Below are 19836 nucleotides of genomic sequence, written 5' to 3'. Positions count from 1 at the left end.
GTACTTCAGCCTCCACTGGATACGAAACTATTTTGTATAAAGTTGTTAAGGATGTGATGCAAGAGTTTGTCTCTTAGTCAAACCATCTAATTGCTATGAGTAAAGAGCAGAGGAAACTTGCCACTAAGCATGAAAACTTCCTCAGGAAATCCAGAGATAGAGTGGCAGTCTTCTTGAAATTCATTGATAACCTCCAAGAAGATGAAAATGCTGCCACGGATCCTGAAGAAGATGTTATTTCTGAAGATGATAGTTCGGATGCCTGAAATGAGCTCATGATGCTGCAGTCTTCTGTTTACTTTTGTCTCATAAAAACTCTTATTTTTACTTTTGGACTTTTTTTTATTATGTCTCGGATGACTGTAAACCATTTAACAACTGTTGCTTTTAATTTCAGTTATTTAAATGTTTGAACTTTGCATTAACAGTTTGTTGCAGGTTTTAAGTTGCACATTTGCATTTGATAAGATTTCCTCCCTTGATGACAAAAGGGGGAGTAGTAGTAATCGTAGAAGATTGCATATGTTGTGAATATGGTGTGTATCTATTGCATAAATTTTTGTTTTGCTCTGCTTTGCTTTTGATCTTCTTGATGGTGCTGCTTTGTTTTGTTCAGTTTCTACCATGTTTTGTTTGGTATTGGGCTGGATTTTAGTTGTTGTATGTGTACAATCCCTTAGTTAAGTTGAGATGTTAAATTGTTTAAAAATCTTGAGGATTGCTTCATCCATGGACAACATATAGTATGTAGTATATTATTGTATTCTCTATGAGAATATGTAAACAGGAAAGAAGAGAAGAGCACAAATCTAGGGGGAGCAACTCTTGAAAAGAAAAGAGAGAGCATTTCAAAAGCAAGTGACATCACTTAGAGGGAAGTACCTTAACTTTATTAAAATTCAACTCCTTTGATCAATGTCACAATTATGTTTGTCATCAAGGGGGAGGTTGTTGAGTTATGTGTACAACTAATTTAATTTGATGATGACAAACATGATTTTATTGGGTTAAACACCCAATTAGTTTTGATTGTGTTTGGTTAAGTGATGCAGGCCAAAAATCAAAGAAGCAGCAGCCTATTTGGAAGAAAACAAAAAATGAGATTATTGGTAAATCTCTAGCTAACAAAGCCCAAAGTAATTGAGCAAAGAAATCAAACGGGCTGAGAGGTAAGGAAAGCAAATCCAAGCCCAAGTTGATCCCACCAAGCTGATACACTCCAAAGCCAACGTTCACTTGTTGCTTTGGTCAGACTCAGAAGAAAAGAGAGAGAAAGCTTCGTTCTTCTTCTTACTCATTTCACCAGAGAAGAAAGAAAGAGAAAGCTTAATAAAAAAGGACAAAGGTCTAATCACCCAAATCAAACCATTTTAAACTAAGTCAGAAGTTAAAGGTGATTTATTTCCATTTACATGCAATTTACTTTCTTCACTCCTTCTCCAAATTTTTGCTCCTGTAATTTGGGATAAATGGAAAAGTGTTCTTTTATAATCACTACTGTGAATCAAAGGCTAAAACTGTATCTTGGGGACAAAGATCTTGCTCAAGGGTTCAGATTCAAGTTTATCTTTGAAACTTTTATCTTTGTTGATCTGAGGCATTCGGTCAAGCAAAAAGGGTCTGTTCCAAAATTTCTAATTTGAGAGTTAATGGAAGAAAGTGAAATGTCACTTCTGGAAAGCACACAGCTCAAAGAGTTGACTTGGAAGAAAGCAACTCAGCAACTGGGAAAGAGATACAAAAAAAATAAAATTTTCATCTTTCTGAAGAGAAGGAGAGAGAACCAGATTTTGAGTTTGTTCTAAAGAGTTTCTCTGTGAAGAGTTCATCAACTTTGGACAGTATTTTCTAGTAAAAGAAGCATTCTGCCAAGATGAAGAACTTAATCAGAGTCAACTGAATCAGATTCAACTTATAGCAACAGAGGCTGTTAATGCATCAATCTCCTTCATCTTCTATAGTTTGTTTTTTATTTTCAATGTATATCTTTCTGTAATTTCTTGAGTGAAAAAAGGCAGAAAGAGAGGAATCAAGAAAAAGCTTATGAGTGATAAAAGGTTGAGTGAAACACATGAGAGAAAAGCCTAGAGTGATTTCAGATTTCTTTAGGTTGTTTCATGTGTCTTGTATTTTGTACCTGTGAGGTGCCCCTCTCTAAGTTGGGTTAGCACTTAGAGTGAAGAGTTAGGTATTAGCATAACCAAGTCAAGTTAGTTGAGAACTTAAGAGAAAAGGATTGGGTGAATCCTATGAATTGGTGTATGTAATACTTTAACTACAGTGAAAATTCCACCACTGTTATGGTGGAGACTGGATATAGGTTGCATTGCACAAGGCAACTGAACCAGGATACATGCTTGTGTCATTCTTCTTCTCTTGCTCTAAGTTCTATTTTCTGTTATTTATGAAACAAAATGAAATTGTCTCATAAAGTTTTCGCTACATAGTTCAAACAGATTCTAAGTAAAAGTTTGTAATTAAAGGATAAGGTCATTAAAGTAAAAGAAGGTCATAGATTCAACCCCATTCTCTAAGCCTTCTACAACCTTCAGAGATTCCATAATATCATCCGAGTTCTAGTTCTAAGGGATATCAATACTTCTAAGCTTCAAAAGATAGTGAGATGCCGAACCTATTCAGAATCCCAATGTCGTTAACCCCACTCAGTAATTAGACAAGAGCCTAAATGAACACTCAAGTCTTAGGTGATTTTCTACTTCTCAGTCCTACATTGTTTTAGTTGCTTAAGGACAAGCAACAGTTCAAGTTTGGTATTGTGATGTATGAGCATCTTTACCCTATTTTCCTCTTATTTTCTAGTTAAATTTAGTTATAATTTTGTGAGTTTAATTATATTTTAGTGCTAAAATCCTCTTTAAATGCTACTTTGAGTTGTTTTGGTATTTTTATTATTTCAGGTGAAATTCGAATTAATTTGGCAGAGTTTTGTACAGGAAAGAGAAGAATTAGAGCTGCCCCTTTGGGCGCTTTAGCGCTAGCAACCTAGCGTTGGAGAGGAGTTTTTGCCCTCTTTGGACGCCAAACACCCAGGCAATCCGGACCACAACCTCTTTGTTGGAGCATCTTTAGTTGGATTTAGCTTTTAATTATTGTTTTATCTTTTATTTTTGTTATTTTTATTTACAAACAAAATTTGTTAGTTTTAGAATTTATTATTTTATTTTAGTTTGAAATCAAACTAGGTTAGATATAAAAAGAAAAAGATTCGTCCTTGAGGGGGATCTTCTCACTTCAGCACTTTCACATTTTTCAGAACTTTTATTTTTTCTGTAAGTTATGAGCCACTAAACCTCCTTGGTTAAGGTTAGGAACTCTGTTTATTTCTATGGATTAAGACTATTGCTTTTCTATTTTAATTAATGTATTGATTCAGTTTCAAGGATTGCTTTCGTTCTTCATCTTATGAATCTGGGTAGAACGACGGTATAACCTTTATTTTATATGTGTTCTTGTGATTCTTGAAAGAGTTATATCGCTTGAACAATAGCCTGAAAGCAAATTCCTCCTAAATTGCTAATTACTTGAACTAATCGGGATACGTGACATATAATCCTCTTAACTTTGGGTAGTTAGGATTTTTGTGGCCATAAATTAGAATTGAACTTAACCCTCTAATCTACATTAAGTGACCAAGATATTGGCGGTTGATTTAGGTTAGAGGAGACTAAATCACTAAGACATTAGGGTTTAGTCAATTATAGTTTGCCATGAAATGAATCTTGCATGATTAAAATAGTTGGTAAGAAAACTTAATTCGGATGAATAAACAACTCCAAAACCTTAACTGCTTTCTCCTATAGATTTCACCTCACTTTTATTGTTTGCTTTCTTGCTTTCTGAATTTCTGTTTAATGCATTTTAGAACCCTCAAAACACAACTTTCTGCTGGCCTGACTAAGTGAGTCATTCGACCATAGTTGCTCAGTCCATCAATCCTCATGGGATCGACCCTCACTTACCTGAGGTATTACTTGGTACGACTTGGTGCACTTGCCGGTTAGTTTGTGAATTTAGAAATTCTGCACCAACTGGTTGGGGTGATACTGTTCAACCTACTCGTATTCAGAGCCACCACCATCTCCTACACCAAAAAAGCCACCACTCCGCCTTCCTCAGTGACACATTCCCAATCTCACTTGCAAAACCCGAATATTAACCGACCTGACCCAAATTCCAACCGAAAAATAGAACTTTCTTCCCTTCTCCCAAAGTTTCCACAATGAGCTTTAACGGTGAGTTCTTCGAGCTTCACAAGATCGCAAAGCAAGCCTGGGTCGTCATTGAGGTAGTGTTTGTTTTGAGGTACTGAGACAGAGACTCAGTATCATGTTTGTTGGTTCAGAGACTGGTACTAAAATTTCTATTTCTGTTCCCAAAATTTCAGTATTTCAGTACCTCCAAAAAGTAGGGACACAAGGGACTAAAATTTTTAGAAATGGAGACTGAAACTTTATTAACATTTTATACCTAAAATACCTTCATTCTAATTAATTAATTCTAATTTTACCCTTTGTGCAAATTAAATTAGAATTTCATTCTTATTTCAATTTCTGTCTCTCACTTTGCACCAAACAGAATACTGAGATTTATTTCAATCTCTGTCTTTGTCTTTATCTCTCAGTCTCAGTCTTTCTATCTCTGTCTCTGTACCAAACGCTACCTGAAGGTTGTGGGAAGAGCTCAAATTGTGGAAAATAGAATTCGTTGCTAATCGGTTCCAAAAATAGTGGTGGTAAAGGTGGGCACATGTGGAAAGGGACTTGAAGATAGTGGTAGTGAACGGAAGGGGATGAAGGGGGATTGGAGCGGTAAGTCTGGAGAGAGAGAGAGAGAGAGAGAGAGAGAGAGAGAGAGAGAGAGAGAGAGAGAGAGAGAGAGAGAGAGAGAGAGAGAGAGTAATATGATGATGATAATGATGATGGGTGAGAGAAGAGTAATTTAGATTTTTAGATAGTTTTTTAGAGTTTGGATAATTTTGTTTGTCGTAGCCGATCTTTCATAAATACAACTTTAATTTTATTGTTTCATGATCAGAAAATGACTCTTTACTCTTTTAAAATGGTATTAAGGTATTATTGCTTCGCTAGAGCTTAATATGTAGTTGGATATTATGGCTCTTAATAAATCTTGATATATAGTAGCATATGAGTTTCGTGTGAGTAAATCGTTATATTTGATTAAGTTTTTATTCACAAATGTAAGACCACAATTTATTTATTTACATATAAATAAAAGAATAAATTTATGATAAAATCTGGTTTAGGACGATCTAATAATATGTTCTTCCATTTGATTTATACGTACTAGTATATCAATTGATTTACTTTTTTACTTACCCGAAGAAGACTTGATAGAGAGGGCCTCCTCTCAGCGAGAGGTTTCCAGTCACTGGCTCGGCTTTTTATTTTGGGTTGCAGACTTGGGAGACACAACATTTTAGCCCAACATTTAAAAAAAAACAAAGGTCTATCACGCGTCTTCTGCATGATCCTTGTCAATTACGTGGTCTTCAAGTCTCTTCATGCACCTTAGGCTACACATTCTTGGGGATTGACAGTGTCTCAGGATCTTTCAGATTACCTACTAATAAGAAAGGTGAAAACTTAATTGTAGTCGAGTCCAAGTGAAGTTGATAGTTAAGGGTTATTAGATAAAAATTTAGTCAAATTAGTCAAATCATATAATGGCGATGAGTTATTAACTTCACCTACACTGAGTTTTCACAAATTAGAAATTAAAAATATATAGATATAGGTATAGGTATTTGGAGAAAGGAAAAAACTATCCACTACCAGGTGTAACTGTCGAATAAACCCTAATAGTGCCTCCACACCGCATCAGTTAACGGACATGGAGGAAGTGAGCGAGGGGAAGGACTTCTCGTTCCCAAAGCAGGAAGAGAAGGTTCTAGAGTTCTGGTCCCAAGTGAAAGCATTCGAGACGCAGTTAGAACTTACAAAGGGCAAACCGGAATACGTATTTTACGATGGCCCTCCCTTCGCGACGGGTCTCCCACATTACGGCCACATCCTTGCTGGCACGATCAAGGATATCGTCACACGCTACTAGTCGATGACGGGGCACCACGTCACACGCTGATTCGGATGGGACTGTCACGGCCTTTCCGTTGAGCACGAGATCGACAAGAAGCTCGGAATCAAGAAGAGAGTGGACGTCATCAAGATGGGGATCGATAAGTACAATGAAGAGTGTAGGAGTATCATCACGCGCTACGTTAGCGAGTGGGAGAAAGTGATCTCATGCTCTAGGAGGTGGATAGACTTCAAGAACGATTACAAGACCATGGGTCAAAACTTCATGGAGTCCGTTTGGTGGGTCTTCGCTCAGCTCTACGAGAAAGGGTTAGTCTACAAAGGATTTAAGGTACCATGTTCTTTCTTTTCTATTTTACTATTATTATTGTTATTATTATTCGGGACACAATGTTGTAACTGTTGGTTTGATTATTGTTGATGTTCATAGGTTTTGGCCTATAGCACTGGATGCAAAACTACGTTGTCTAATTTTGAGGCGGCTTCAGATTATCAGGTTTGTGATTTTACGCTCTTACATTTTGTTATTGTATGTTGGTGCTTGAAATGAGAGATTATTTGTTGGGGCAGGATGTACGTGATCCTGAGATAATGGTGACATTTTCGGTGATTGGTGATCCTGATAATGCATCTTTTGTAGCTTGGACAACTACACCGTGGACTCTTCCTAGCAATCTAGCCTTTTGCGTCAATGCTAATTTTACCTACGTGAAGGTCTGTTAAAATTGTTGCTGACATATACATAGCTTAATTTTTTTGGGTAGTTATTTGTTTCTTGGAAAGGGGAGTCATGAAGAGAGGATTAAGTTGTCTTTGTGTGACCAAAGTTAGGCTGCATACATTATGCTCATTTGGTGGGACCATCTTTCGAACCTTGCTTAATGTGAAATACTTGTGCACCATGCTGTCCTTGTTTTTTTCTTGGCAACTAATACATAAAGTAAATAAACCAGGTTCGCAATAAATATTCAGGCAAATTCTACATTATTGCTAAATCTCGTATGTCAGCACTTCCTAAGGATAATCCAAAAGAAACTGCTATTAATCATTCAGTTAGAGTACCCAAAGAAAGTGTGAAGTCCAAGGAATCGTCATGTGTAAAGGCAGGAAATGTTGCGGATTTTTATGAAGTGCTGGAGAAACTCTCAGGGTCGTCACTAGTTGGAAAGAAGTAAGCAGTTCTTCCTTCAATATTAATTATTTAAATACTTTTACTCCTTTAATGTGTCACCTTTATGTTTTCTGTTGAACATATCCAGTGCTATCTTTGAATGTGAACTTGTGGAGTTTTGTCCTCTATTGACACTCAAAGGAATAATGTGTTTTCTAGATATGAACAATTATTTGGTTACTTTATGGAGTTATCCGATACCGCTTTTCGAGTTGTGGCCGACAACTATGTTTTTGATGATAGTTGTACAGGCATTGTCCATTGTGCCCCTGCTTTTGGTGAAGATGATTTCTGTGTTTGCATTGCCAATCAAATTATTTGTAAGGTTAGCATTGTTATACTCAAATTGTTAAAAGCTTGTGTTTGTTTCCTGCCAATTGCCAAACACTCCTGTGCGAGAGGTATGCATCTCTATTGTCTATGCTGTATGCTGTTGGAAACAATCTACGATTGTAAAAACATTCATATGGGTTGGTTTGTATGCATCTGTCTGTAATATTTTTAATTGGATTAGCCAGGATTCCCTCTTGGTTATTGTAAAGTATAGGATGAATACTTTTTCTATAGCCATAGCAGCTCAAATGATAAGTAATAACTGAGATTCTTTGTCATCTGTTTGATATTTTATTTTTACTTTTTTTTTACACATATTTACAACTTTTGTTTGAGAGAAGTTAGATGGGTTTTCCTAGATCTGGGCTGGATTTTTTATATCCTGTGCGTGTTAGGATTTTTCATTTAGGGTAGAATTCAACGGCGTCATTTGATCCATGTAGGTGATCATAGTTAATGGAAAATGGTTTTGTTGCTTTATGTTTATTGATTTGATGAATTCTTTGCTGTTAGCAATCTATGTAATATGATTACTCAGATATTAAGTTGCCATGTAGGATAACCTAATAGTAGCTGTTGATAATGATGGTAGCTTTACCGAGAAAATTACTGACTTTAGCGGCCAATATATCAAAGATGCTGATAAGGTTATCATTGAAACTGTGAAGGTATTGTCCATCTATCTAAAACCATATAAATATGTTCTATTTGATTTGATTGTAATGATTTATTGTGGTGTTGATTATTAGTTAGGATCCTCCCATGACCCAGTTGAACGCTTCATTTTTATTTTTCTATCTGAAATTTTTTCCGTCTTCTCTTTCCTCCATTAGAAGGTTACCTAACTTATGGAGTTATCAATGGCAGAGGTCTAGACTGTATGATAGATGACAAATTTAAATGTTGGAGTCAACATTTTTTTTTCTTGTTCTTTCCTGCAAATTCTGTTTTGTTTGGATTGTTGTACTTAAATATTTTTTCCCACATGTTTATCTCTCCTTAGGCCAAGGGTAGGCTGGTTAAGCAGGAAACTCTCACCCCTTCTTATCCATTCTGCCCGAGATCCGGTACTCCTCTAATATACAGAGCTGTTCCTAGCTGGTAAGTTTCTTTATGTTTTTTTATTTATTTTATTTTATTTTTTTATTGTTCAGCATTTGTATTGTTCAAACCATTTATACAAGTTTCAAATTATAAATATCATCTTTGTAGTTATTAATTATGATTTTTTATTGCACTGGTATTCAACTATTCATTATACAACTAGTCATTTTTCTTAATTATTTATCTTACATGCTCTTCATTTTAGGTTTGTTAAGGTGGAGTCATTGAAAGAGAAATTATTGGAAAACAATAAGCAAACTAAATGGGTCCCTGATTCTGTCAAGGTTATGTTGCCTCCCCTCTTTTTTATTTTTTGAGCTACTTAATTTGCTGTTTGTTCTTGTATCTTTCCTTCCCTTTGCTTTGTAACGAAGGTGAAGGCCAGTGTGGATAGGAAAGAATTGTTAAAAGGCTTTTCTTTTGTGTTACAAACTGCAACTTAGAAAAATAAGTAGAAAGGAGCAATACTTTTTTAAATAATCTGTTTTTTCGTATGTCTTGCAGGATAAGCGATTGCACAATTGGCTGGAAAATTCCAGAGATTGGGCAATAAGTCGAAGTAGGTTTTGGGGGACACCTCTCCCTTTATGGATTAGTGAGGATGAAAAGGAAGTAATTGTCATTGATTCTATTGCGAAACTTGAAAAGCTTTCAGGTGTAAAGGTTAGAATTTCTGTTAGCCTTTTTGAAATTGCTTCTGTACATTTTTGCATGTCTTGTTAATTTTTGTTATACTGGAATTCATACAACTATGGTGTTGCCTTTTGTGTTCTTTCATATATGTATTGCGCATGCGCAATTTTCCTATTTGAGTACATTTGGTAATGTTTATATAGCCGGTCCCAAGTTAAAAAAAACGAGAAAGATTGTGTTAGACTTGCGACAACCTACATAAAATTTTATCGCATCCCAATGCATGGCTACATCACAATAATGTCTTTGAATCCATGTAGAGTTATGATAGACTTGCAACAGCCTACGCAAAATTTTGTCACCTTCTAATACATAGACACGATGCGATGACGTCTTTGATCCATGCCGTTCCTACCTAGTGGGAAAGGGCTTTTTTAAGTAAGTAAGTGCACTTGTTAATGTTCATGTGATTTATAGTAGTATTATACTGAGGTTGTAATCATGTCAGTGTTGGCATGTTAACTGCAACATATTCTTTCCTAGTATTAATTGAATGCCATGCATGGCTCTACTTTCACCAGTTACCATTACATCCCATAGTTATTGGCTTATGCTTGTTGTCTAGCTAGACAGCTTCATCTAATTCTTATTTGCTGTGCACTTGTGCTAATCCTTCCTTGTAATTGCAATGTCTTGTACAGGTGTTTGATCTTCATCGTCATAACATTGATCATATCACAATTCGAACTGAGAGTGGTCGGGTGCTTCGACGAATTGATGATGTAATATATTTTTATTCATAGCTTTCCAGCAATGTTGCTATTAATTTGTGTCTCATTCTTTGCAATATTTTTTTGAGTATTTATTGTTAGTCGTTATTAAGATGCAATCTAGCATATGCCCATGTTGCAATGTGATGTTATACAAGTCCTCCAACAATCAAAACAATGCTTTAAGCATCACTAGCTTTAAATCATAATACCAGATAGTCAGACAAAGCAAAATAAATTTATTATCATGTGTTGAAGAATATTATTACACTTGATGGTGGCAAAGATATTGTGCCTTGTTACGGATCAATTGCTTATATTTCAGGTGTTCGACTGCTGGTTTGAAAGTGGATCCATGCCATATGCTTATATTCATTATCCCTTTGAAAATGTTGAGTTGTTTGAGAAGAATTTTCCTGGTCATTTTGTGGCTGAAGGGCTGGATCAAACCCGTGGTTGGTTAGTTTCTTTCTCTTCATATAATCTAGTTTATGATAGGAAAATTCGCGATTACTTTGTTGTGGCTTTGTATTATATTTTTAATGTCATTCTCTATGTCAATATCGTTCTAGTGGATGGCATTTTTTTTTGTCATTCTCAAGTGATGATTGGGATTTTTCATCATTTTTCATCATTCAAATTAGATTGCATTTTTCTTTGATTAAATAATCTCTCGAGCCTCAATAGTAGTTCATCGTGTTTTGTTATGGATTCTGTGACTATGATATGAATAATTGCATGTATATATTGACAGTGTTTTATCACTTGGGAGGATATCTTTATTACCGTATCTTAATGAGGTTTCTTTTTTTCTTCCTGCTTCATTCCTTATCTCAACCTCCCTAGTTGGGATAAATCTCTGCTTGCAGGTTTTATACCCTTATGGTGCTTGCTACTGCATTATTTGATAAGCCTGCTTTTACGAATTTGATTTGCAATGGACTTCTCCTGGCTGAAGATGGGAAGAAGATGAGTAAAAACTTAAAAAATTACCCTCCGCCAATTGAAGTCATTAATGATTATGGAGCTGTAAGAAAGTTTTCTAACTTAATCTGTTTCATCTTAACATACAAATGTGCATTGTGCTCGCTTTTCTAATCATGGGAAATTGACTCACATTTGATTTGGTTTATTTATAAAACAGCATTTTTATAACATATCCTTGTATTTTCGATAGGATGCATTCGATTATACCTTATAAACTCTCCCGTTGTGCGTGCTGAGCCATTGCGTTTCAAGAAGGAAGGAGTCTATGCTGTTGTAAGAAGCATCTGATTTGTTCAATTTTAGCTTTTTTTTATTAGTTTATTTTTATTTGAACTCCTTTTTATTTTAGTTGTAATAAGATGATTTTATTTAAGTGTACTGTTCTACCATTTTTCTAAGTTTATGCCTATATGTCCCAGGTTAGGGATGTTTTCCTTCCATGGTATAATGCATATAGGTTCCTTGTTCAAAATGTGAAGAGGCTCGAAATTGAGGGTCTAGCACCTTTTGTTCCCATGGATCATGCTACACTACATAAGTCGTCTAATGTTCTTGACCAGTGGATCAACTCATCCACACAAAGACTCATTTATTTTGTCAGACAAGAAATGAATGCGTACCGCCTTTACACTGTTAGTAATGCTTCTAAAATGAGTGTAATGAATGTGATTACTTCTCTCAACAATATTTAATTTATGAGCTCCAAGTTGTATAATGGTAAACTTATTTAATTTGTTTGTTCTCAACTATGACTTGATAATTTGTCTTGGCTATTTTAAGTCCATCGTTTACCTTATTTTATTTTATTGATAAGTGACTTAAACTAGTGGCTTCACCAATTTGACAATATTTAGGGGGCACTATCTCGCTTGTGTTGTGAGATTATTGCCACTATTGCTTAGGTTTTGTTCCACCTTTATTTTCTTTGGTGTTTTGTATTTTGCCATAGTAATACGTTGTGCTAAGTTTGTATCATGATGAAATGACCTTGTAGGTGGTTCCCTACCTCCTGAAGTTTCTTGACAATCTTACAAATATATATGTACGGTTCAACCGGAAGAGACTTAAAGGTCGTAATGGAGAAGATGATTGCCGGACAGCTCTCACATCTCTTTATAATGTATACATATCTTTCAACTCATCTATGGTTATAAATTATAAATTTTACAAAGCTCTGTTGTTCTTTCTAGGTTTCTGTTAGGGACTTAGGTATTCTTGGATACTTGATATTGTATTTAAAGAGAGGGGTTCTTTCCTCATGATATCTAGGCTTTAAGGTACGGTTTCCTATTTTCCTTAGGTACATAATAACTAGGGGTGGCAAACGGGCTTAAACCCGCTGGGCCGGCCCGCGTAACCCGCCAAAAAAGGTGGGCTGGGCTGGAAAATTGGGACCGCCAAATAGCAAAAGCCCGCTTAACCCGCACCGCTTAAACTGCTGGTTTTGGCGGGGCTGGGTGGGCTTCCCCACCGGGCTTAGTATTTTTTTAGCAAGGGGTATTTTTATAATTTTTTTTTACCAAAACCCAACTTCCTCAACCCAACTTACAAGAGAATGAAGATGAAAATTGGGTGTTTTAGATTATGTTTGTTTTGTTTTAGAGACAATATTGTTAATTATGTTTTGGATTATGTTTATTTTGCTTTGGAAACAATATTTATAATTACAAAGACTTTAATGTTTGTGAATACAAAAATTATAATTTGTTTATACTTTTAGAAATTATAATAGTTAAAAGTAAAAAACAAAAGAGATTTTTTTATATCTTTTATATATATTATTTAATAGTTAAAAGTAAGAAAAAAAAGAGGATATTTGGCGGGCTTAGCCCGCCGGCCCGCCAGCCCGCCGTTAGGCGGGGCGGGGCGGGGCGGGCTTCTGGCGGGGCGGGACGGGGCGGGCTTCCCCGCTTGCCACCCCTAATAATAACTATGGATTTAGGGCTAGGTTTTTTGTAGCACAGAAAGGATTACTTATAGGTTGAATTAGTGTTCATAGAGTGAAGCCGACGTCATGGGCGGTGTATCATTAGGGACTTGGGCATTATGGTGTGCCCAAAGTCCTACCACGAGTAGTATGGGACGCTTGAAGTATTTAAAGAGAGGGATTCTTTTCCCTGAACAGCTAGCTTTTAAGGTGGGGTTCTCTACTTTTCTCAGGTACTTAACAGTTTTCTAATAGCATGTTAAGTGATACACTGATAGAAACCAAATAGAACATACAGAAGAAAATGATAATTGTATTCATCACTGCCTCTTACACGACATATATCTCGTTTCCCTTCCCATGGATTTACGCACTTTCATGCAATCATCACGTTTCTCACGCGCATAGTGGTCAGCTCAGCAATTAGTCAGGGACACTGTCAGCCCTCACAACCTTTATTACCTGAAATACCATTTGAATCTCACTCTTTTATAAACTCTAATTCCATTAGGAGCTTGTCCCTATCATATACATTTCATTATTTGTTTCTTTTTCAGGTGCTTTTGTTGTCCTGTAAAGTAATGACGCCTTTTACCCCTTTCTTCACCGAAGTCCTATTTCAGAATTTGCGAAAAGCTTCTAATGGGTTAGAGGAAAGTATCACTATTGCAGTTTTCCTGAGGAAAAAGGCAAGGTATGCATCTTAATCAATTAATTTTTTTTTAATGTAGACGGTTTCATTTTCTTGTATGAATCCATATAAGTTGCTTGTTTTTTTAGAGGGAAGAGCAGATAGAGCAGAGTGTTTCCAAGATGATGACAATAATTGATCTGGCTCGAAACATTCGGGAGAAACACAAGAAACCTCTCAAGACTCCACTTAGGTATCTTAGTAGTGCATGTATTGATGTACATCTATATGCATTTTATCTTGGTTTTTATTTTCATATCAGAAATTTAATCAAATTTCTTTGCATTATAGGGAAATGATGATAGTTCATCATGATGCGAGCTTCCTTGATGACATAGTGGGAAAGTTGAAGCAGGTACATGCATGCCATATGCTAAATTTTATCGTTTGTACTAATGTTTGTTATCTTGTCAATTGTTTGAGTTGCATTTTTGTTTTCATGAATATTCTTATAGATTCTTATTATTTATTTATTTTAATTGCTAAGCTTCGATGATATTTTTTCCTTGTATGTGAATGTATACATTTGAGCTCCATCTTTTTGGTGTTAAAAACTTGTATTGTTCTGTCTCTTTGCTATTTGTGTTACAGTATGTCTTGGAGGAACTGAATGTCCAATCACTTATATCGTGTAATGATACTTTGAATTATACTTCTCTACGCGCTGAACCTGAGTATAGGTATGTGCTACACATGGTTATATGTTTTTTTTTTACTAAATTTGTCAGAATGCTTCATTCTCTTGCACCATTTTATTTCATATAATTTTTTTTATTTGTAGGAATTTGGGACACAGACTTGGAAAATCTGTAGATACTGTTGCCAAAAAGTCAAAGCAATGTCAGAAGAAAGAATTTTGGGTTTTGAGGTTGCTCGAGAAGTTGTCATTGCTGATCAATGTTTGGAGCTGAATGATATTAAGGTGCTAACCTCATTTAAATGCTGAGATGCATAAAAAATGACAATCGAAGTTGTCACTAGAAAGCAATTTTGTTCTAATTTTAAACCTGAATAATTTAAGGCTAAATAATCTTAATCGTGATTCTATCCTATCCTTTACCTCTATATATAATATATAACATAACTTCATAAGTGGATAAAATAATTTCTTCTCATTAATTCTAACCCATTTAAATTGGTTAGCATTCTTTCCATTGAATGCTTGGAGTCGGATGCCTCATTGAAGGATTAGTATTACCAGAGATAGGAGTCAAGCATTTTCATATACTCACCATATTAGAATTGAAACCAATAGGAGATGGTAGAACATCAACAACAACAACAAAACCTTATCTCACTAGGTGGGGTCGGCTACATGGATCAAGACGCCATTGTGTCCTATCATGAGAGATGGTAGAATTATGGTATATTATTGCACTGGGAATTCTTGACAAATCACCAAGAAAAGCAATGGTTCAAGAGGGATTGTTCTTTCTACTTCAGAGTAATGGAGAACAAGACACCGGATTTACTAATAAACGAACTTTTCTACAATGACAACAACCCTTAACAGAGTGTCTTCCCCCTTATGTGTAACAACTCTCTCTGTGAACCAACCGTCTTCTGTCTATAGCTGCTGCAGAAATATCTAAAATTCTCCTGGTTGAGTCATATTACTTGTCGACTGTTAGCCAAGCCAGTCTCAGCCTCCTCCCAACATCAGTTGTGTCTAAGGTTCCTAGGAATTCTCAGGAGTAGACAAGGCCCTTCATTTGATGAGGACTTTGGCCAATTCATCTGTAATATAAAGTACATCTAGGACACCTTCATGTTGCAGTAGAAGTTCCCCTACATCTGTCACATGCTGTTGGCAACTCTTGAGGCTCAATCTGCAGCAACATAGCCTTCTTGAAGAGGCCAACATGAAACAGATTGTGCAGCTGACTGGGATGCACCATGATATTTGCCTCTGGAATATGAGATTGCTGATACCAATTCTTAGATGTGATACATGAAATGGTAGAAGAAATGTATATTATTGAATTGGATATTCTTGACAGATCACCAAGCTTGCAAATGATACAGGAGGGATTGCTTCCTTTTTTTTCCTGAGAGAAATAGAGAGCCTTTGAATTCTCCAACAAATTACTCCTAACAGATTTTGTCAACTTTCATGTGACAACCCTCTCAAATAACTTAAATTAGCAGTGCTACCAATCTTTCTGAACAAATGTGCATTTTGTCATGAGTGCTGCCTTAAATGTTTTCTGGTTTAAAGTGACCATCAACCATAATGGAGCCTTAAATGTACTATATATGGCTCCTGAAATTATTGTAATCCTTTTTTCTTTTATCCCCTAAAGCATAAAAAATAATCATGCCTTTCCACTAGTAATTGTCAAGGGTAATTAATAAATGGCTTTTTTATGTTAATATCTTTTTCCCAGATTATTCGTGATTTTAAGCAGCCTGATGGTACAACAAAAGAGGAGATTGATTCCGCAAGAGATGGTGAGCACCTTTCCTAGCTGACAACAACTTAGTTTTGAATATTGATCTATCCTTCTATTAAATAAAGTGGAATACAGAGAAAATCTCTAACTGAAGCTTGTCTTTGTTTTAGGTGACATTTTGGTGATATTGGACTTGCGTCCAGATGAGTCTTTCTTTGAGGCTGGTGCTGCTCGTGAGGTAAGTTACTACTATGGAACACAATCGTAATCAACAATCCTCATATGTTTCATGCATGGATCGGAGAAAATATTGAATCTAATATACTTCATCATTGATTCAATTCTTATGCTTAAGCATTCCTTGAATTCTTAATTGGACAGGTGATGAATAAGCCACTCTTAATTAACTTTTCCTCATTATTTTGCATTGCTATTAAAGTTTTCAGGATATACACTATACTTCTCATAGTTGGAATTATCAAAACAGTTTTTTTTGCTTTGGGATTGCTTTTCTTAAAGTCTCAATAACATGTTGCAGAAGACAAGGAAATCCATGATAATTTATTTCTTGTGGCTTGTTGGATTTCTGTTTTCTAGTTTTGATAGAATTCAAAGCAAAATTCTTCGTTCACTGCTATTAAGAGATTGTTTACGTCTCTACAACCTAGCTAATAGATTGTCCTTTGATCTATATATATTAGGTCGAAAGTTAACTTACTCTTTTGCATGGTTGGAATTGCTCTGTATAGATTGTTAACAGAATTCAGAAGTTACGGAAGAAAATTTCTCTTGAACCAAGTGATATGGTGGAGGTTTATTTTGAATCATTGGATCAAGACAAGTCTCTTTCTCAGAGGGTCTTGCACTCCCAGGTATACTTAAAAAACTTGGGTTCAATTCAAATGCTACATTTTCTAAGTTAATTCTCGCAAATCTTTAATTCTTTATCAAATCAACACATAACCATTATTTAACTAAAATGTTCTTCTTGCAGGAATCTTACATCAGGGATGCTATTGGTTCTCAATTGCTTTCATATCATTTGAAGCCGGCACATGCTGTAAGTTGTTTTAAATGGTTTCCTTGATTTAAATATCTTATAGTTGCCCTTATTTTACCCTTAAGAGTGATAAATGATAATATTTTTAAGAGCCTTGCAACTCTTTAGTTAATTGTTCAGTTACTGCCGCCGAAGATCTGAAGTTTTTTTGTGCAAATGCAGGTTATCCTTGATGAAGAGAGGTTCGATGGGATTTCTGGCATGTCATTTGGTATCATTTTGGCAAGGCTTGCATTGATGTTCAACTCAAAAGCCATTCTTTCATTGTTTGAAGGTTTTTATTCTGTATTCCTGGATACGCCCTTTGTCATCGATCATATTCGTGATCCTTGTTTTTCTACAACTGATTGTTCTTTTCTTTCGGTAGGTGATGCAAATTATGCTCATAATCTTGAAACTCATTTGCTATCTAGAGAGAATTCAGATTTGAAGTATGAATTTCGAAATGGAAATGGAAAGGTTTGACCAATTTCCCTTGTTTTTTGAATTAATCCATTGTAATAAAAATGCTTATATTCTGATTTGTCTCTTATTGCAGATTATGGTAGACTGTATTGAAGAGCAACCTACTTCAGAAGTGGTTTTTGGCCTGCATGTGTTTCTTACGGTGGGAGACTGTTATGTTGCTGGAAAGGACGACAAAGTTGGCTTTACAAGAGGGCTGAAAATGAGCCGAGTTTAGCCGAACTAGATCAAGCTCAAGCTTGACTCACGAAAATTGAGTTTAACTCATAGATTGGTTTATTAACAATTGAGTCTATTTCTTAAGTTTAAGTTCAGCTCACGAGCTGGCACGAGTTGGTTTGAACTCACGAGCTGGCTCAAATAACAGAACATAATCTATAATTCTATATCAATAAATTATAACTTATATATATTAATAAATATTTAAAAAGATCTATTTTATATATTGACTATCTATCAATTATAAATTTTTTATTCATATTCTACATTAAAATTATATATAAAAAATATAAAATTTTAGTATATATATATAATCTAGCCAGCTCACGAGTTACTGAGCTGAACTTATCTAAACTCAAACTTGACTCATTTAATTTATTATCTCAATTTCAGGCTCAAACTCGACTCGCTAGTTTATGAGTTTAGCTTATCGAACTATTAATAAGTCGAGCTGGCTCATGATTCTAACCCTACTTTCAAGTGTTCTGTTAATCTTACTTATATATGCTCCATTGAGTTAGTTTAACTAAAATACCAAAAACATTAACGAATTTACCTATTAAACTAATCATTTTGGGTTTTCTTATAAAATTTAGTTTTGTATAGGTATTTAGTTTATGTTTTGATAGTTAGAATTATTTTCAGTCTATACCATTTTTATAGGGTAAAATATCACTACAACATTTTGGGTGTATGGCCACGGTTTTTTTGGTCATGGTAAAAAACCGTGACCATAGAGGGTCTATGGTCACGGTTTTTTACCGTGACAAAAAAAAAGCTATGGTCACGGTTTTAAGAAAAATGGTGGCCATAGAGTACCTATGGTCACGGTTTTTTAAAAAAAGGTGGCCTAAAAGGGTCTATGATCATGGTTTTGGGGTTGACCTAAAGGTATCTATGGTCACGGTTTTTTACAGTGACCAAAAAGGGTCTATGGTCACGGTTTTTCAAAAAAGGGTGACCTAAAAGGGTCTATGGTCACGATTTTGGGGGGTGACCAAAAGTGGTCTATGGTCACAGTTTTGGAGGTGGCCTAAAAGGGTCTATGGTCACAGTTTTGGGGATGACCTAAAGGGGCCTATGGTCACGATTTTTTACAGTGACAAAAAAGGGTCTATGGTCACGGTTTTTCAAAAAACGGTGACCTAAAAGGGTCTATGGTCATAGTTTTGGGGGGTGACCTAAAGTGGTCTATGGTCACGGTTTTGGGGGTGGCCTAAAAGAGTCTATGGTCACGGTTTTGGCAGGTGGCCTAAAGGGGTCTATGGTCACGGTTTTGGTGAGTGGCCTAAAAGGGTCTATGGTCACGATTTTTCGAAAGGGTGACCTAAAAAGGTCTATGGTCACGGTTTCTGAGAGTGACCTAAAGGTATCTATGGTCACGGTTTTGGAGGGTGACCTAAAAGAGTCTATGGTCACGTTTTCTTAAAAAAGGGTGACCATAGGATACCCTGTCCAAAACGGCGTCGTTTCCCTCCATTTAAAAATCCACAATTCTTTTTACCATAACGACGCTGTCCAAAATTCCCTCATCCCCTCAAATTTTCCCATTCCCTCGTAAGTTCCCCCCAAATTTCCCCAATCCTTCCTCATCATCTTGTAAGTTCCTAAGTTAGGGTTAAAAGAAATAAGAGAACTGGGCAAGCCTTCTTTCCTGCCCAGCCACGCACCCTCCTCCCCTCTCTTGTCGTTTTAATTCACGTCCGTTAACCATCTTCTTCACAAAGACACAAACACATCGCTCCTCTCTTCTTCTCTGAGGACCATAGTCCATAGAAGCCATGAATCAAGCAGCTGCTGCGTCCTGTAGCCACCGCAGCGACGGGTTCGACCACCACAGCCCCCATCGCTCCTCTCTTCTTCTCTGAGGACTATAGTCCATAGAAGCCACGAATCGAGCAGCTGCTGCGTCCTATATCCACCGCAGCGACGGGTTCGAACACCACAGCCCTCACCGCGTCGTTGTCGTCGCCGAGCTATCCTTCTCTGTGTTCGCCGGTGTCGTCTCC

At 36.1% G+C, this 19836-nt stretch overlaps 1 pseudogene; it reads left to right on the top strand.

The window, feature by feature from the left end:
* The first annotated feature begins 5871 nt into the window (after positions 1 to 5871).
* On the top strand, positions 5872 to 17825 carry LOC107634250 (isoleucine--tRNA ligase, cytoplasmic-like; annotated as a pseudogene).
* Positions 17826 to 19836: the final 2011 nt, after the last annotated feature.

This window comes from Arachis ipaensis, chromosome B3, assembly GCF_059453495.1.
Source record: "Arachis ipaensis isolate K30076 ecotype BB chromosome B3, ASM5945349v1, whole genome shotgun sequence".
Taxonomy (NCBI): domain Eukaryota; kingdom Viridiplantae; phylum Streptophyta; class Magnoliopsida; order Fabales; family Fabaceae; genus Arachis; species Arachis ipaensis.
The sequence above is the reverse complement of the archived record's forward strand: the minus strand, read 5'-3'. Positions and strand labels throughout refer to the sequence as shown.